The sequence below is a fragment of the Mirounga angustirostris genome, unplaced genomic scaffold, assembly GCF_029215605.1.
Source record: "Mirounga angustirostris isolate CCGP_5_RB_7025 unplaced genomic scaffold, mMirAng1.0.hap1 SCAF_1, whole genome shotgun sequence".
Classification (NCBI taxonomy): Eukaryota; Metazoa; Chordata; class Mammalia; order Carnivora; family Phocidae; genus Mirounga; species Mirounga angustirostris.
In genome coordinates, this window is record NW_026991709.1 from 9,872,056 (window position 1) to 9,888,939 (window position 16,884).

The 16,884-nt window shown below is 41.2% G+C and overlaps 1 protein-coding gene across 4 annotated transcripts in view; it reads left to right on the top strand.

Moving 5' to 3' along the window:
* The window catches only part of SETD4 (SET domain containing 4), a 178,133-nt gene that overhangs the window by 119,240 nt on the left and 42,009 nt on the right, over nucleotides 1–16,884 (top strand). For all 4 annotated transcript variants that reach the window (XM_064579083.1, XM_064579062.1, XM_064579091.1 and 1 more), the window contains one exon: nucleotides 14,901–15,063. The gene's annotated coding sequence lies outside the window, so the exon portion shown is untranslated. The remainder of the gene's footprint in view (nucleotides 1–14,900; nucleotides 15,064–16,884) is intronic.

The following is a 16,884-nucleotide window of genomic DNA, read 5'->3' on the forward strand; positions in this document are numbered from 1 at the left end:
GAAATAAAAATCTATTTCTAGAACTCAGCATTTGGTATAACAAGAGCACCTCTTAATGTTTTTCAAATGGTGTTCCTTTTTTAAAAATTAAATTAAGCATGTATTTCCATTTTGAAATCTGGAATATTTCTCTTTTTGGTATTTTGGTATTTGGAAAAAGGCAGAAAGTTTTTTTTTAAACCTATGTATGCACAAGTCTTTTAACATTCTTTTTCTGCTTTGGGTTCCACAAATTATGAAAGTCATAGCTCAGAGACAACACTAAACGGGAAACAGGAGTTCTGTTCACTGTTCCTTTCCTTGCCCTCCTGCTCATGTCCTGGCTGTCAGATTTCCCATGTTATTCCAAGTTCACTGGTGTGTCTGACTGCCTCGAAGCAAGTTGACACAATGCTCCTGGAATCTGGCCTGCCGTGAGCCTCGGGCACTGGGCTCGGGCTGGTCTGGGCAACGTGCTAAGGGGAAGTTGGCCTACAGAGTCCTTCTCCTTGATAGTGGATGCTCTGTGACCTCCCAGTCCTCTGATGCTGAGACCTTCATGGGACTGTGGGCTGCTCATTGCTGGGTTCTACCCAAGACTACCCTCTCTGAGCCTAAGCCCCACATCCTGGATCTTACCCTCCTCCATCAAATTTCACCATGTTCTCTTGACTCAAAAATCTGCTTCTGTATGAAAGCTGATGACATGTGGAAAATGACCTTGATGTATTGGTAGCCTCTAATACCTTACCAGGCAAGTTATCCTGGCTGTCATGGAACAGAAATGTTCACAGACCAAATTGAGATGCTCAAATCACATGGTTTATTTAAAAAATTCAAAACTTACCATGAAAATCAACAAGAAATTGATGGGGGTAATGAATGTACCTGGGGTCTGGTGCCTGCGAGATAGAAGGACCATCCTTCCAGGATTCTAGAATCCTGAGCTGAGTTTTGACTATCTGCTGCATCAGCCTTCCCTGCCAGTGATGTAGTTACAAGAACTAGAGCTGAGGTCAAACGAGGGCTCAGTAGGTGGAAGGTGCTATAACCAGTACACGCTTGGTCTATTGGGAAGACATCTGGCCAATAGCTGTACGTCACCAATTAACATGCTGAGTGGCTGTTTTAGGCAGTATACTGGCCCCCAAAGATGTCCTCATCTTAGTCCTTAGAACTGTGATATGTAACCTCAGTGGTAAAGGGAACTTTGCAGATGTGATAAAGGGGCTTGAGATGGGAAGATTATCTTGGATTATCTGGTGGGCCCCATGTAATGACAAGGGGCATTTTGGGGGATGTGGGAGGCAGGGAAGTTAGACTTAAGATGTGATAATGGAAGCAGAGTCAGGGACATAGATGTCTGTTTGAAGATGCTGCCCTGCTGGCTCTGAGGATGGAAAAAGGAGCCATGAGCCAAGGAATGCAGGTGGCCTCTGGAATTTGGAGAAGCCAAGTGTTAATGGACTGAATTGTGTCCCTCATACCTGCTGAATTCATATGTTGAAGTCCTTACCGCCAGTACCTCAGAATGTGATCATGCTTGGAGATACGGTCTTTGCAGAGGAAATTAAGTTAAAATGAGGTCACTAGGGTGGCCCCCAATCCCATATGACTGATGTCCTTATAAGAAGAGGAAGATTTGGACACAAACAAGGACAAAGGGAAGACGATGTGAAATACAAAGAGGAGATGGCCATCTACAAACTAGGGAGAGGTCTGGAATAGATCCAGATCCTTTCCTTAAGGCCTGCAGAAGGAATCTACACTGTTGACATCTTGATCTTGGACTTCCAGCCTCCAGAACTGTGAGACAATACTTTTCTGTTGTTTAAGTCTCCAGTCTGTGGTATTTTGTTACACAGCCCTAGCAAACTAATACACCAAGGGAATAAATTCTTCCCTGGAGCCACCATAAGGTGATAAAGGCGTGTTGACACCTTGGTTTTAGCCCAGTGGGACCTACATTAAACTTCTGACTTCTAGAACTGTCAGGTAATAAATTTAGTTCTTTTAAGTTGCAAGTTTGAGGTAATTTGTTATAGAAATAATATGGAGGCTGTGGGTTTAATGTGTGTTTTTTGAGGGCAGAGCACATATGGGGCCAGAATGGGACCACAATGGATATCATCAGTGAGTGGCCAATTTAGGGATGAAAAAGCTATTGGCCTGGAGGTTTCATGATCTGGATCTTAGGACTTGATCTTTGTGCTCCATTTTATCTACTGGTACCACTTGTTTGTTCTACCACGCTTTTAAGGTAATAAATTCAGCCTATTCTTTTACATGTTCTATGTGGCTTATTATTTCTTTGTAGCTCAGCATGTCTTCTGGATTATGCCATATGCTTACTCACTGCCTGTGGTTAACACATTAGTTTACTTAACACATCAATGCATTTTACCTGCTTTGTATAAGCCACTAGCTTCCTATCTATGTAAGTAATATGTTCTTTGAGTTCCATCCATCCCATCTATTTTCCTCCTATAATTGTACCAAATATTTAAAAATAGTATAGCAAACACATGTTACAGCTCCTGTATTCCCAGGGTGCTAATACATGAACCATATTTGCATTTAGAAATAGAGGGCTCTGTACACAGCACCATTCCTGCCATCATCCTGACATTGGTTTGGGGAAATTCTGTGGCACATGAAAGTTATCAATCTCCTCTTCCTTCTTCTTCTTCCTCCCCAGTTAAGATCTTCTTTAAGACCCTGGTCACTGTGTATTGTCTATGGTTATTTCCAAGCTACGTTGGCAGAGTTGAACATCTGCGACACAGATCATCTGACCCCAAACATAAAATATTTCCTGTCTTATGGAAGAAGTTTGCCTACCCCTACACTTGAGCCCTATGAAAGAAATATTACTATTTCAATTTCCAATTTGAAGAAGCCAAGACTCTGGAAGGCTATTTACTTTCCTAAGGTCCGCAACAAACTGGAGATGGGCCATGCCAGGGTTCAGCTTCAGAACCTGGCTGTTTCCAGCTCACCATGCTGCTTTGGGGGAACTTGTCTTTAGCTTGTCTGGTCTACTCCTGCCTTAAAAAGGTGATTTTGACCTGTCTTAATGACCTAATTATGTTTCTGATCTCTCTTCCAACTTGGCAAACTTACATCCAATACATCATACTTGTTTGGTCCTTAGCTATCTTCTGATTTATTATGAAGCCAGTAAATAGTTCTTTTACTCTGTCATTTGAAGTTGTTGATGAGAGAGCTAAGGTTGTGTTGGGTAAAAATGTGATCTGTGGCGTGACACTAGTCATGTATCCAGAGTGAATCATTTAAAGAAAAAAAAAAACCTTTTTATGTTGAAATAATGAGATTTATAGAAGAGTTGGGAAGGTAGCCCAGGCAGTTCCTATATACCCTTCAACCAGCTACCCTTCCTGTCAGCATCTTATCTAACTATATAGCATACTTATCAAAATTGTGAAATTGATGTTAGTACAGTAGTATTACAGACTTTATTCTGATTTTACTGGCTTTTTCCACTAATGTCCAGGATACCATGTTGCATTTAGTCATGATCTCCTTAGTCTTCTCCCATCTATGGCAGTTTCTCAGTTTTCCCTTGTCTTTCATGACCTTGACTCTGCTGAAAAGTACCAGTCAAGTATTTCATAGAATGTCCCTCAACGGGACTTTGTCTCCTATTTTCTCATGATTAGACTGGGGTGATGGAGTTTGGGGAAGAATACATACCACAGAGATGAAGTACCTTTTTCATCGCATCTTGTCAGGAATACACAGTATCACTATGACTTATCACTGGTGATGTTAACTTTGGTCACTTGGTAGGGTGAATAATTTTAAATGATTAATCAACAATATTATGTCACACCCACTTTGTATTCAGCATGATGTTAGGCACTTACTGGGTGAGATAATTGAGAAATAGAATAAAAAAGAATTCACAGAAAGAGCCAAGGAAGAGTTTTATAACGTGTACAAGAAAATTATTAAGACCTCAAAGAGTTGACTAGAGAAAGACCAGACAGTTCATAAGGGAAGAAAAATACACATTTAAAAAAATACATGAAAAAGTGTTTATCTTCATGGGTAAACACAATCATTATCATATCATTATAATATTCATTATAAATATGGAACACAAACAAAAATACTAATTGAATAGGTGGTATAACCAGTTCTTACCTATTATGATTACAATTATTTAAAAATATGTAGAGTAAAAAAGACCAAATCATAGAATAAATGTTAATAGTGATTGTCTTTGGATGATGAGTTTGTGCATGACTATTTTTTTTCTTTTGGTTTTTGTATATTTTTGGGAAAATTTAACACTAAGCTGTATTAACCAAAAGTCAAGTGGGGTAGGGGAAAGAATGCCTGCATTAGAGTCAAACCTGTTTTGAGTCCTTGCTCTGCTATTTAAAGGCCTCGTGAACTTGGGTAAGTTTGCGTCGCAGTCAACTTAGATCCTTAGATGTCAAATTAGAATCATGAAATAATTTTGCAGGTTGTTTGGGAGAAAATTAAGTGAAATTAAGGAAGCACCTGGCCCTGGTTATATTAAATAATATCTTTCTTAAAAGCCATGGAACCTGCTTTTGGGATTTTTTATAATCCCTTTATTTATTTATTTATTTATTTATTTATTTATTTATTTGGGAGGATTTTTATAATCTCTTTAGAGACAAGGTTGAAATACACTCATGGAATGAAGGGCTGGGAGGTGAGAGCCTCACTGTTGTAGGAGCTTGGGGGAGATGGAGAAAAGGGTGGAAGAAAATCCAGGAATGTTCTCAGGAGTGGGTGGGGCTTCAGCGTTCATTCAACAACCAACATGTCATATGTTGCCAGGCCCTGTTCTGATCATTTTGGATGCACATTCATTAAAATATTTATTAAGTGCTCACCACAGGCCAGGCATTGTTCTGGAAACTGGTGATGGGAGAACAGAATAGATGGAAGTACCTGCTTTCATGGAGCTCATATTCTAGTGGAGGGAGACAGATAATAGACGAACAGGCAGAGTATGTGTGGAGGAAAACACAGCAGGATGTGTGTATGTGTATGCTGTAATTTTAGGCAACGTTTTCTGCTTATGGGCTTTAAATGCATCATGGCACACCCCCCACCCACCTCCCCTTCGGCAACCCTCAGTTTGTCTCCTAGAGTTGAGTCTCTGATGCTTTGTCTCCCTCTCTGTTTTCATCTTTTTTTATTTTTCCTTCCCTTCACCTATGTTCATCTGTCTTTTTTCTTAAATTCCACATATGAGTGAGATCATATGATAATTGTCTTTCTCTAACTGACTTATTTCACTAATAATAATACCCTTTAGTTCCATCCACATTATTGCAAATGGCAAGATTTCATTCTTTTTGATGGCTGAGTAATATTTGATCATATATATCTATATATCTATATGTATATATATCATATCTTCTTTATCCATTCATCTGTCAATGGATATGTGGGCTCTTTCCATAGTTTGGCTATTGTGGGGTAATTGAGCGATGGGCATTAAGGAGAGCACTTGAAGTAATGAGCACTGGTTGTTATATGCAACTGACGAATCACTAAATTCTACCTCTGAAACTATAACACAGTATATATAAATTAAATTGAATTTCAATAAAAATTAAAAAATAAATATATCATTACACAAAAGTATTTTTCTGGTTAAGGAAATTAAAGTAGGGGCATAGACTCATAGAAGCCAAGGTCATCCCTTTCTCCCAACTCCATGACCCTCCCCTTTTAGAAACATGTATTTTCTGTACGTTTTTCGCGCCTTCAGAAATAACTCTTGGCCATTTTCTTCTGGTTGCAAATCCCCAAGGCGTGCACATTTGAATGTGTGCAGTGTATTATTTCTGCAGGTCCTCATTTCCTTTCCTTCCAAGTCTGCTCCGGCTTCCTCACCCAAGGTGCCTACTGACATTTAGGCTCTTTGTCTCAGGACCCCTGAATCCAGACACTGGCCAGTCCTCTTCCAACAACATTTTGACCTAAGTTGTCCATAAGTTTTTTTTTTTTCTTGATTCCTTTCCTTCTTAAGGATGTCTTTAGCTGCCCTTGTTCTTAAGAGGTTGGTGTAGCCCTCTCTCTTTTACACTCTGGCTGGCTGTTGTCGTGCATGGGTGTGTGTGTGTGTGTGTGTCTGTGCATGTGTGTGTACATGTGGTGTGTAGGCACACATGCACGTGCACGGTGCAATGACTTTTTCTACAGAGACTGCTGGCTGGAGTGAGTGGGTCCAGCTCCCACAGGGAGGAGGACAGTTTCCTCCCCATGGGGCAGAGTTGCTCTGACCTAGCAGTTTAACTGCCTTGTTAGATGCTCATGTTTTTACTTCCCTTCCTGTTTCAGTTGGAATGAATCACATTTGAAAACATTTCCATCCTTTTAGTGACTACATTGAATAACACACAGTTTTCATTACTATTTACTGTAATCAAACTTAAATTTTTCTTTTTAAAATTAGCACAATTATTTCTATTATTATCTAGCTTTCTTCAGTCTGCATGCTTAGCTCCATAAAATGGATTCCTGCCTAGATTGATGGAGAAAGAGTCTTTTTTAATTTCCAGAGACTCAGAATTCATAAATGGGATAACAAAAACTATGGTGGAAGAGTGTAGATGATTGGCTAATAGATTGCTCCAAACTATTTTCAACGGACTTCCTCCTCAGCTCTCCTCCCCCGAACCATGCTCCTTAAAGGGGGTCTCCAACATTGAGCTTTTAATTAATATTTTACAACATTTCTTTGAAATGAGACAAATGCCCCAGGCTCTGTTAAATATGAGCTCTGTAATTCCAAAAGAATATTGTCACCTGAAACTTCTACCCTCCTTGCCCTCACTCACATGCCCTTTGGATGGATAAAGGGAGGATCATTAAAAAACAGTGGAATTTTGAGACTGCTACAACATTCATGTTCCCGCTTTCTGAGGGGTTGGTGGCCACATGCTGCTGAGAAGCTGTTTCAAAGGGGAACTGGACTTACTTCCCTTTTAAGTGAGAGTTGCAGCATGAATGTAGATCAATCACAGTTTCTAGCACAGTCGTATCCTCTTTATGAGTGCACTTCCTCAAAGACCTCTGGGCATACACTGAATGTGTTAGACAGAGCCCTTTCACAATCCAGACGTGTTTTCTGAACAAATGCCAGACTTCCTGGGACTGCTGGTTACAATCCCTTACTCCACAAATATAGTGCATCTAAGATTGTCTGTCTGGATAATCTTCCCTTTTTAGTGTTTACTTAAAGTGGAAATGATGTTATCCAGGCCCTGGGTACGAATGAGATCATGTCATGAGGTCTCGTTCTGATGTTGTTTTCTCTCAGTTGTGTAGTGACATCAGGATCTAAAGGCAGATGGGCAGCTTTGATGACATTTGGAAGTCCCTGCTGTTTCTAACCTCCCATGATTGTTGGGAAATCACTGGGGAAATGAGGATGCCATGTAAGGTGGTAGGTCAACCTGTGTGGTTACTCACAGGCATGGGAAGATACTGTGGAGCTATTATTAGTGTGCTCTGAAAAGACTTATTTATTCTAAAATAGATTTTATTTTTTAGAGAAGTTTTAATGCGCAGAAACACTGAGCAGAATGTATAGAGATTTCCCATATGTCTCCTGCCCCCACGCATACACAGCCTCTCCCATTATTGCCATCCCCACCTGCCCCAGAGTGGGACATTTATTATGACTGAGGAACCTACACTGACACATCATAATCATCCAAAGTCCATACTTTACATTAAGGTTCACTTTTAATGTATATTCTATGGGTTTTGACAAATGTATAATTATATGTATCCATCATTATAGTATCCTACAGGGTAGCTTCACTTTTTTTTTTTTATGTGTTTTGCCTATCTACAGATTGAGAAGGTCCTATCTAAAAAGGTGAATGGCTGAATGCTACTTTTCTGCTAAAATTTTAGGTAGGAGGATGTTTTTCATGAAAGTCTCATGAATATGGATGTTCTCTGACAAAACGGTTCCATGACCATTTAGGTTTGGGAAATGCTGGGGAAAAATACGATGGAGTCATCAGTAGGGTATTGACACCACTATTCTGGTTCTGACATAAAATATATGTTGTCATCATTCGGCATCAGGGAAATACAAATCAAAACCTCAATGAGATACCACCTCACACCAGTCAGAATGGCTAAAATTAACAAGTCAGGAAACGACAGATGTTGGCGAGGATGTGGAGAAAGGGGAACTCTCCTACACTGTTGGTGGAAATGCAAGCTGGTGTAGCCACTCTGTAAAACAGTATGGAGGTTCCTCAAAAAGTTGAAAATAGAACTGCCCTACGACCCAGCAATTGCACTACTGGGTATTTACCCCAAAGATACAAATGTAGTCATCTGAAGGGGCACGTGCACCCCAATGTTTATAACAACAATGTCCACAATAGCCAAACTATGCAAAGAGCATAGGTGTCCATCAATGGATGAATGGATAAAGAAGATGTGGTATATATATAATGGAATATTATGCAGCCATCAAAAAGTGAAATCTTGCCATTTGCAATGACGTGGATGGAACCAGAGGGTATTATGCTAAGTGAAATAAGTCAATCAGAGAAAGACAAGTACCATATGATCTCACTGATATGAGGAATTTGAGAAACATGACAGAGGATCATAGGGGAAGGGAGGGAAAAATGAAACAAGATGAAACTGGAGGGGGAGACAAGCCATAAGAGACTCTTAATCTCAGGAAACAAACTGAGAGTTGCTGGAGTGGAGGGCAGGGGAGGGATGGATTATGATGAGTGCTGTGAATTGTGTAAGACTGATGAATCACCGACCTGTACTCCTGAAACAAATAATACATTATGTTAATAAAACAAAACAAAAAACAAATATATGTTATCCAAATCAACTCAATTATCTAACTAAAACTAAATTTCATTTCCGAGAAATTGATGGAAAAAACCAACCAAGGACATCCTAACCATGTGTCCTCATACCTGTTTTTAAATGAGCATCCCCTTAAGAGTTTCATCCACTCATTTGTTTATTTGTTCATTTAATAAATATCTATTCTGTGTCTTGTCTGTGCCCTTAGGGACACATAGCCCCTTAACACAAGGAAGAATGTGGCAGAGGTGGCTAGTAACCATGGCTGTCTGTCCTTTAGTCATGTTGAGTGCATGGCAATGCAAGACAAAGACTGTTTCCCAGCTTCCCTTGCAATGAGAAGTGCCATGTGACTACATTCTGGTCCAAGGGATGTGACCTTGAGGTTCTGTGTGCAGAGCTGTCACTTGGCCTTTATGCATTGGCCTAGGTCTACATGCGTTGGCCTAGGTCTATACAAGTCAATAACTGGCAAAACGGAAGCCATGTGTTTGGAATGGCAGATCATCAAGATAGAGCCTGGGACTTTGAGGCTATGGAGGATGACAGCAGCTTTGACATATGTATGATGAGACCATTATGTGAAAGAAAGAAACTTCTATCAGCTGAAGTCCCTGTTACTATGGCCTTCATCATGGCAGCCAAACCAGTCACCCAACTGACCCAGAATGAATTTCTGGTGATCGGACATTGTCATAAGATTGGATAGTTGAGATATTTAGGAGCCTTGTAAGTCAAATGGTATACGGTGACCATCTCAGTTTATACAAAAGGCCTGAATATAGGAAGGGAATTTTTTTTTTTTAAGATTTTATTTTTTTGAGAGAGAGAATGAGAGAGAGAGTGCACACGAGAGGGGGGAGGGTCAGAGGGAGAAGCAGACTCCCCACTGAGCAGGGAGCCCAATGCGGGACTCAATCCCGGGACTCCAGGATCATGACCTGAGCCGAAGGCAGTCGCTTAACCAACTGAGCCACCCAGGCGCCCTAGGAAGGGAATATTAACAATTTCTTCAACTTCTCATTTCCACACATTGAAGGAAGAAAAGACCCAGGTAACTGAAGTTCCTTTAGGTGATAGTGGAGAGAGGCACAGATTCTTTTTACTATTTTAGCTAACAAATCTAGAGAAATAAGGTCAACTTTTTGTATTACAGTCGAATTTTTCCAGTTAGCTCAGGGTGTGCAGGCACTTGACATGGATCCAAAGGTTTTAAAATATCCCAAATCTATTTTCCCAATTCCTCTATATATCTTTGTGAAACCAATTCTGGCCCTGTAAACTTCTTTTCACCAACACACTACCTCTATCCACATAGTGGGCTTAGGTAAACACACAAGTATATATTTAGATGTGGGTTAAGCATGAAATAGCTTTTACTTCTTAAATAAGGAAAATAAAAACCTCGATTCATTAGTAAATGGGACATTTTAGATCTGAGTAGACAAAAAGGACCATGTGAAAATGTGCTAAGCTTCCACATAGTTAACAAGATGTCACTTTATGAGAGAATTTTCATAATTAATGAACCAGTTCAATTTGCTCTGCCATTTGACTTTGATTAATACGTCGTGAAGTATTCCCACTGGGACTCTATCCAGTTGGTTTGGGAAGCTCTTATGTCTATATCCTGTGTATGTGCATGGATCAAAGTGCTGGCATCCAATACCTGCCTCATTAGGTCAGGGAACAGCCATGTCACTCAGTGACAATGCCTGAGGTCCTGCAGCAAACCACCACATGGCCCAGATGGACAAACCCACAAGCAACAAACACAAAATGCAAGCCAAAACTATTGGGAGAAGGGATTTGACCATTTGACTATTTTATGGGGTCTTAAAAGGAGAATTTACGTAATTAAACTTTTATTCCTAATTCTGGCATGGATTTGGCAGACTGGGTGAAACGATCTTACTATCATCTTTACACCATCTGATTAAAATTTGCTTCATTGCAAATTTGGTTTATGGGAATAAATTATTTATATGACAAGCTGTAGCAATCAGTGTCTGGTCAGTGCATTTTTCTGTTTAGAAACCACTATTGGCATTTCAAAAAAGGAATTTAATACAGAGAATTTGTAGTACATATGAGAGGGATGGAGGTGTAAAAATGGGGAGATTAGTAACTGCAGGAAGCCACCATCCTCTTAGGCTTGAAGAAACCAAGGGGAACATGCTGGACTCTCCCCTTAAGCTGGCTGAGCCACAAAAGTTGTTGCTGTAAGACTGAGCTGTCTGAGCAGAAGCTCAGAAGCCACACTTGCCAGCCTGCTGCTGGGGCTAACCATTGCCAGAGGCAACCTAGAAGGTGAAAAAATAGCACCTTCTTCACTCCCACCTTTCAGTTTGCTACTGGTGACTCCCACTGGTGGAACCCAATGGAAAGCTGGTTGGCAAGGGAAATGTAGTTTCTGGGCTTTCTGCCCCAGGGTCAGAGAGCAAGATAAAGAAGGGAGGGTGTTGTGGAGTTGAGAACTAAGAGACTCTAGTCAGCATCCAGTTTCCAAGGACATATCCTATATAGATTTTTAAAATCATTTCATATTTTAAAATCATGGTAAGTGTACTCTTTAATCTCCATCCTCTATTTCCCCCTTCCTCCCCACCTACCTCCCCTCTGGTAACCATCAGTTTGTTCCCTATAGTTAAGAGTCTGTTTCTTGGTTTGTCTGTCTCTCTCTTTTTTCCTTCTTGCTCATTTTGTGTCTTAAATTCCACGTATGAGTGAAATCATATGGTATTTGTCTTTCTCTGACTGACTTATTTCACTTAGCATAATACCTGTAGGTCCATCCACGTCATTGCAAATGGCAAGATTTCATGGCTGAATAAAAGTTATATATATAAAACCTCTTCTTTATCCATTCAACTATTGATGGACACTTGGGCTGTTTCCATAATTTGGCTATTGTAGATAATGCTGCTATAAACATAGGGGTGCATGTATCTCTTTAAATTAGTGTTTTGGTATTGCTTGGGCAAATACCCAGTAGTGTGATTCCTGGATCATAGGGTAGTTCAATTTTAAATTTTTTGAGGAAACTCCATGCTGTTTTCCATGTCCTATACAGATTTAAAGTAGTTGCACAGTACTTGGTTAAGTTAATAAATGAGATAACATTTTATTATTAGCCAAGATATCACATCTTTAAGTCCATCTCTATAAAATTATATAAAATTACAATCTAGCATATACATACAATTCTGAAGTTGTATGGATGCTAGTAGATATATATTTTAAATTTTCATGTTAGTATTTATTCACATAGTTATCCAATTGGCTTTACTGGTAAGAAATACGACTGAAACTATCATTTACATCCATGCCTTGACCATGCCAATCTTGTCTTTCTACAATGACCAAAAAGGAACACATTTAAACAGAAAAGGTAGTGAAGAAATTAGATGAAACTTGGTTTACACCTTATGTATCTCCCATTGCATGTAAGAACCCAGGTGGCCCCTTCCCTGGGCAAACAGCTATAATCTCAAAGGCAACCCCAGCCCCACAGTACGTTGGAGAGATGTACAATGCTATAGGGACCCATTGCCTCCTGGTGGGCTTCTGGTGGTCAAAGCAAGTCAAGGACATTTGAGGGAACAGACACAAGCTTTTGCCCTCTTTGTGGCCCAGTGGTGTTAGATAAGAGAGCCATTAATAAAAAGGAAAAAAAAAGAAGCACTTGTTGGTCTTGGTGGCATTGTCCAAACAGGACTGGGTAATTTTCTGTTATGAATTCATTCCTAATCTCTTCATGTGGGTCTGGGAAATGTGTCTGGAGGGCATTTTCCTCCCTGGTTGGAGGTGACTTATCAGATTGTCAATTACTGTCATTACAAGCCCAATCACATAGCTGGGAGACCGAGGTGATTGCTCACTCCTAAGCAGCACGGGACACGCGGGAGCAGTTGAGACCACACTGAGAGGCCAGGGAACTGCAGACAAGTAATCTGCTGGGGAAAAAGCCCCCTTTGATCTTCATACCAGACAGCAATTTCAGCAGAAGCAGAGTCGAGTTGGTATTTTTTTTTATTGCAGTGGGACCGGCACCACCGACTTGCCTGAGTGGGGGTTGCTGGGAGGAAGTCAAGTTATCTTTAGCTTACCTGAATCTTAAGCAGTGCAATGAAAAAACTTCATGATTTTCTTAAATAGAAATGGTCTAAATATTTAATAAAGGCAAATAATTTGTTACTTGATGTTTTGAATCATGTGGCCAATTTCAGCTCATTTGTAATATTGGAGGCTTGCCTGGCAACTTAAGTCTGGTAATGGCTACTTTCTTTTTAGTCCTTGTGGTGGACTGCAAAAATTCAATCATTTTCAATAAATTTCACTACAGTGCTTGCCTTCAGATTTCCCTGGAAGCATCCATGGTCAGCCTCCAGGGAGAAAACAGATCTGTATGTGTACTCTCAGAAATGCTTCTGTGTTATTGTTATGCCAATTTGAAAGACCAGAAAGGCTGAGTGGTCCAAGGAAGAAAGTGGGTTTGGACAAAGGGCATTTGCTCCTGTCTTTTGTGCTGGTTACAAGACAAGCATCTCATCACAAGGCATTCTGACATGGTCAGAATCTGCAGATGACTCAGTTCCTTTGGAAAAGTTTAACAGAAGCTGCAAGAGGACCCGTCTGTGAATCTTCCTGGTTAAGCACTAACTCGGTTCATCATAATTTACTAGTTGTGGAATCATGGTCTTCTTTTGAACTAAATAAGTTATGGTTTCTCTAACTGGACAGGATGTAGGGTGTTTATGATAGCCACTGTTATTTTGATCTTCAGCATGCACCTTCAGGTTCTCACTAAACAAATATTGAACGAATGAACAAAATGAATTTTTGCTTATGGCTATTGATTTCCTGGTAGAACTCCCTTTTTTCTAGTGTCTACAGGAAATGTCTTCCTCACTGTGTGTGTGTCTGCCAGGCTTGCCAGTTCTAAGTCCGCCATGGGAGGGGTTGTGTTCACAGGAACATACCATGTGACATGTCAGGCAGATCAAAGCAGGGATTTCAGGGCTGACTACAAGGGGAAATGGTTAGTAATTAATAAAAGGATGTGGAATTGGTCATGTTGACTGAAAGAGCCCAGAACCTTGGCGAAATGTTTCCAGAGGCTGCCAAGATAAAAAGAGTGGCTCGGCTGAGTTATGTACTGGTGAAACTTGGAGGTGTTAATGCCACTGGGTGAGGGGAGCAGAGGAAGAAGTTTACTTTCACCCAGGCCATGGGATCACAGATTAGAAGATCCTCTTCAGCTTTGGCCTTAGTTTTAGTTTGTTTTTAAATGGAGCTTTTAGGGGCCATAGGGTACGTAAAGAAATGTGATAACGATGTTTAATTCTGAGAGTCAAGCTGTGGTTTCTCATTGGCCGTATCTGGATTTTCGATGTTTCATGTCAGTATGTTTTTTTTTCCAGATTTAGGATCAAAGCAACTTTTCCCTTGCACTTGTTCAACAACCCCCCCCCCAACACACACACCCATGTGCAGTCTAATGCATCGATGAAACCAAATAAAGCCCTGCATGAGTCTGCTGGCTTTCCACCATAGCTATAGCCACTGTATACTTTTTTGGTGGCTTGGTGGTGAGAAGTAGAATGTGGGAAGGGGAGGCGACCCAGATAATGGGCATTGGGAAAGAATGTATTAGAGGTGTGTCCCATCTCAGCAAGGGACTGGTGAGTATGCCCAGGCAGGTCTCAGCTGATAAGGCTGAGAGCTACAAAAGCTCTGGATGCAGCTCTCTGTCTCTGTCTCTGTCTCTGTGTGTGTATGTGTGTGTGTTCTTGGGAGTTGGCAAATCATGGAACCTCCAAAGAAAATTTCCACTGATTGTCTGAGACTTGTGAGCTTATAAATTGCCTCATTGAGTTTTTAAGCCATTTTCCCAAGGGAGTGATGATGTTTGATCCCTTTTGCAATCTTTGCAGATATCTCAGGGCATGAGGTCTCTGCAAGGAATAGATACTATTGATCCTAACCAAGTGGCAGTGCAGTGTCTTAACTTCTGAATGATTTTTTCCCCCTTGTTCTTTGCCGTCCTTCAGGCCCCTTCCAGCTCCTGCCAATCTGCTCCAAAAAGACCAATGCCATGGACAACATGACTAGTTGGGAAAGAGTTGGGGGGCAGCATTGGACTTGGCTGATTCATCTTCAGTGGTTTAGAGTGGAGTCGAGTTCCCAACCTTGCAGCAGACTTCAACTTTATGGGTAAGCTTGTATGTCAAGAGTGGTTTGAAGTAAATATGACAGATGGTTAAGTAATAAGCAATTATGGGCACTGGGGACAAGGGTGTTGGTAAATTTCTCTTTACTCATCTGTAATTTCAAAACACAAAAATGTCTGTTGAGGGACTGGAAGGCCGATGTGGAGAGTGGTAAGAAATGACACCCAAATGTATGCTGGGTACCTTTAGGTCTTTACAAAGAAATATTCACATCTCCTGTGTGGGATACAGGAGATCATTTATCATTTTCCACAGAATGCCACATAGTAACACCCTAAAACTCAGTGGCTGAAAACTATAAGTAATTGTGATTGCTCGTGTGTCTGCAGACATGGCTGGTTGGCTGGGATGGCCCTGCTCCAGCATCTTTCATTCTCCTCTGGGGATGGGAGGATAAGCACTGGGTAAACCGAGGCATGTTCTTCCCAGTGATGGTGGAGGTGAAAACGGGAAACAGAAATGCATGAGGTTGCTCAGGCTTAGGCTTGGAAGCAGTGCCCTTGCCTTCCACCCACATGCCACGGCCAATGCAAGTCACATGGCTGAGCCCAAAGTCGACAGGCAAGAAAATACAGTCTGCTCACGACAAGCCTAGGCAGGAGTGTGAATGCAGAGAGACAGGTTAAAATTTGGCCAATTGTAAGAGAGAGAGAGAGAGAGAGAGAGAGAGAGAGGGAGAGACTCCCTTCTACATATAAAATAATATCTTTATAAATATAATTTATAATATAATGATTCCATCTATATATGAGCCTATATCATATGGATATGTGATTCTAGCGAGAATGTTCATATCTGGCTTTCCCAGAGTTCTTTTTCGTTCTATCACTCTGATATGGTTGAGGTGTTTGTGGCTGCCCTATTGGAATAGGCTCTCCCTTGGAAAAGAAACAACATCCTAAACATTTCATCTGTGATTTTATTTTCAATTCCCCAACTACTGGCATGTCCCAGCCAGCTTCCTGGTTGGGAGCCTCAGTGGTTTTCAGGAGCAGTCCTCCTAGGTTGATCTGGAAAAGCTGGGCTATGTTTCAGCCAGAGATGAGAATCTTTCTCTGAAAGTCTTAGAAGTAAGGACATTTTGTTTCCAGATACGAAATAGTACTACATCTGGGCCAGCCATCTCTATCCCCACCTACTCCTTGAGGTCCTCCCAGCAGGGGTGTGGCTGTCTGCTGCTCTCCTTGCCTAGGACCCCCCCCCCCCCCGCAACCTGGTAGCATGCAACAGGCCACTGGATGCACCATGAGGGCAGTATGTAGCAGCCAACATGGTCTGTCCTCTTCTGTATCAACTGGGCAATGTCCTGATAATGTAGGGAAAACATTGCACTTCACAGCAGTTTGTTGGCTCTCAGTAAATACTAAGGAATGGAGAGCACTTTTCAAAGCACTAGGAAAACTCTCTGGGGGTGGGGAGGGCAAAGAACCAGTGCCCACAGGAGAATCAGAGAGTGCTGATGGCAGGGAGGCATGCTGATGTGGCAGCAGGTAAGTAGGAGCCGTTTCAGATGGGGTGGTGGGGAGGGAGGGAGGGATGGCTTCTCTGAGGGGATAATGTTTATTTTTTTATTTTAATTCCAGTAGAGTTAACATGCAGTGTTACATTAGTTTCAGGTGTACAGTATAGTGATTCAACACTTCCATCCATACATCACCAGGTGCTCATCACAAGTGCACTCCCGAATCCCCATCACCTATTTCCCCCTGCCCTCCCAGCCCCCTCCTCTCTGATAACCATCAGTTTGCTTCCTATAGTTAAGAGTCGGTTTCTTGGCTTGTCTCTCTCTCAAGGAGATGCCATT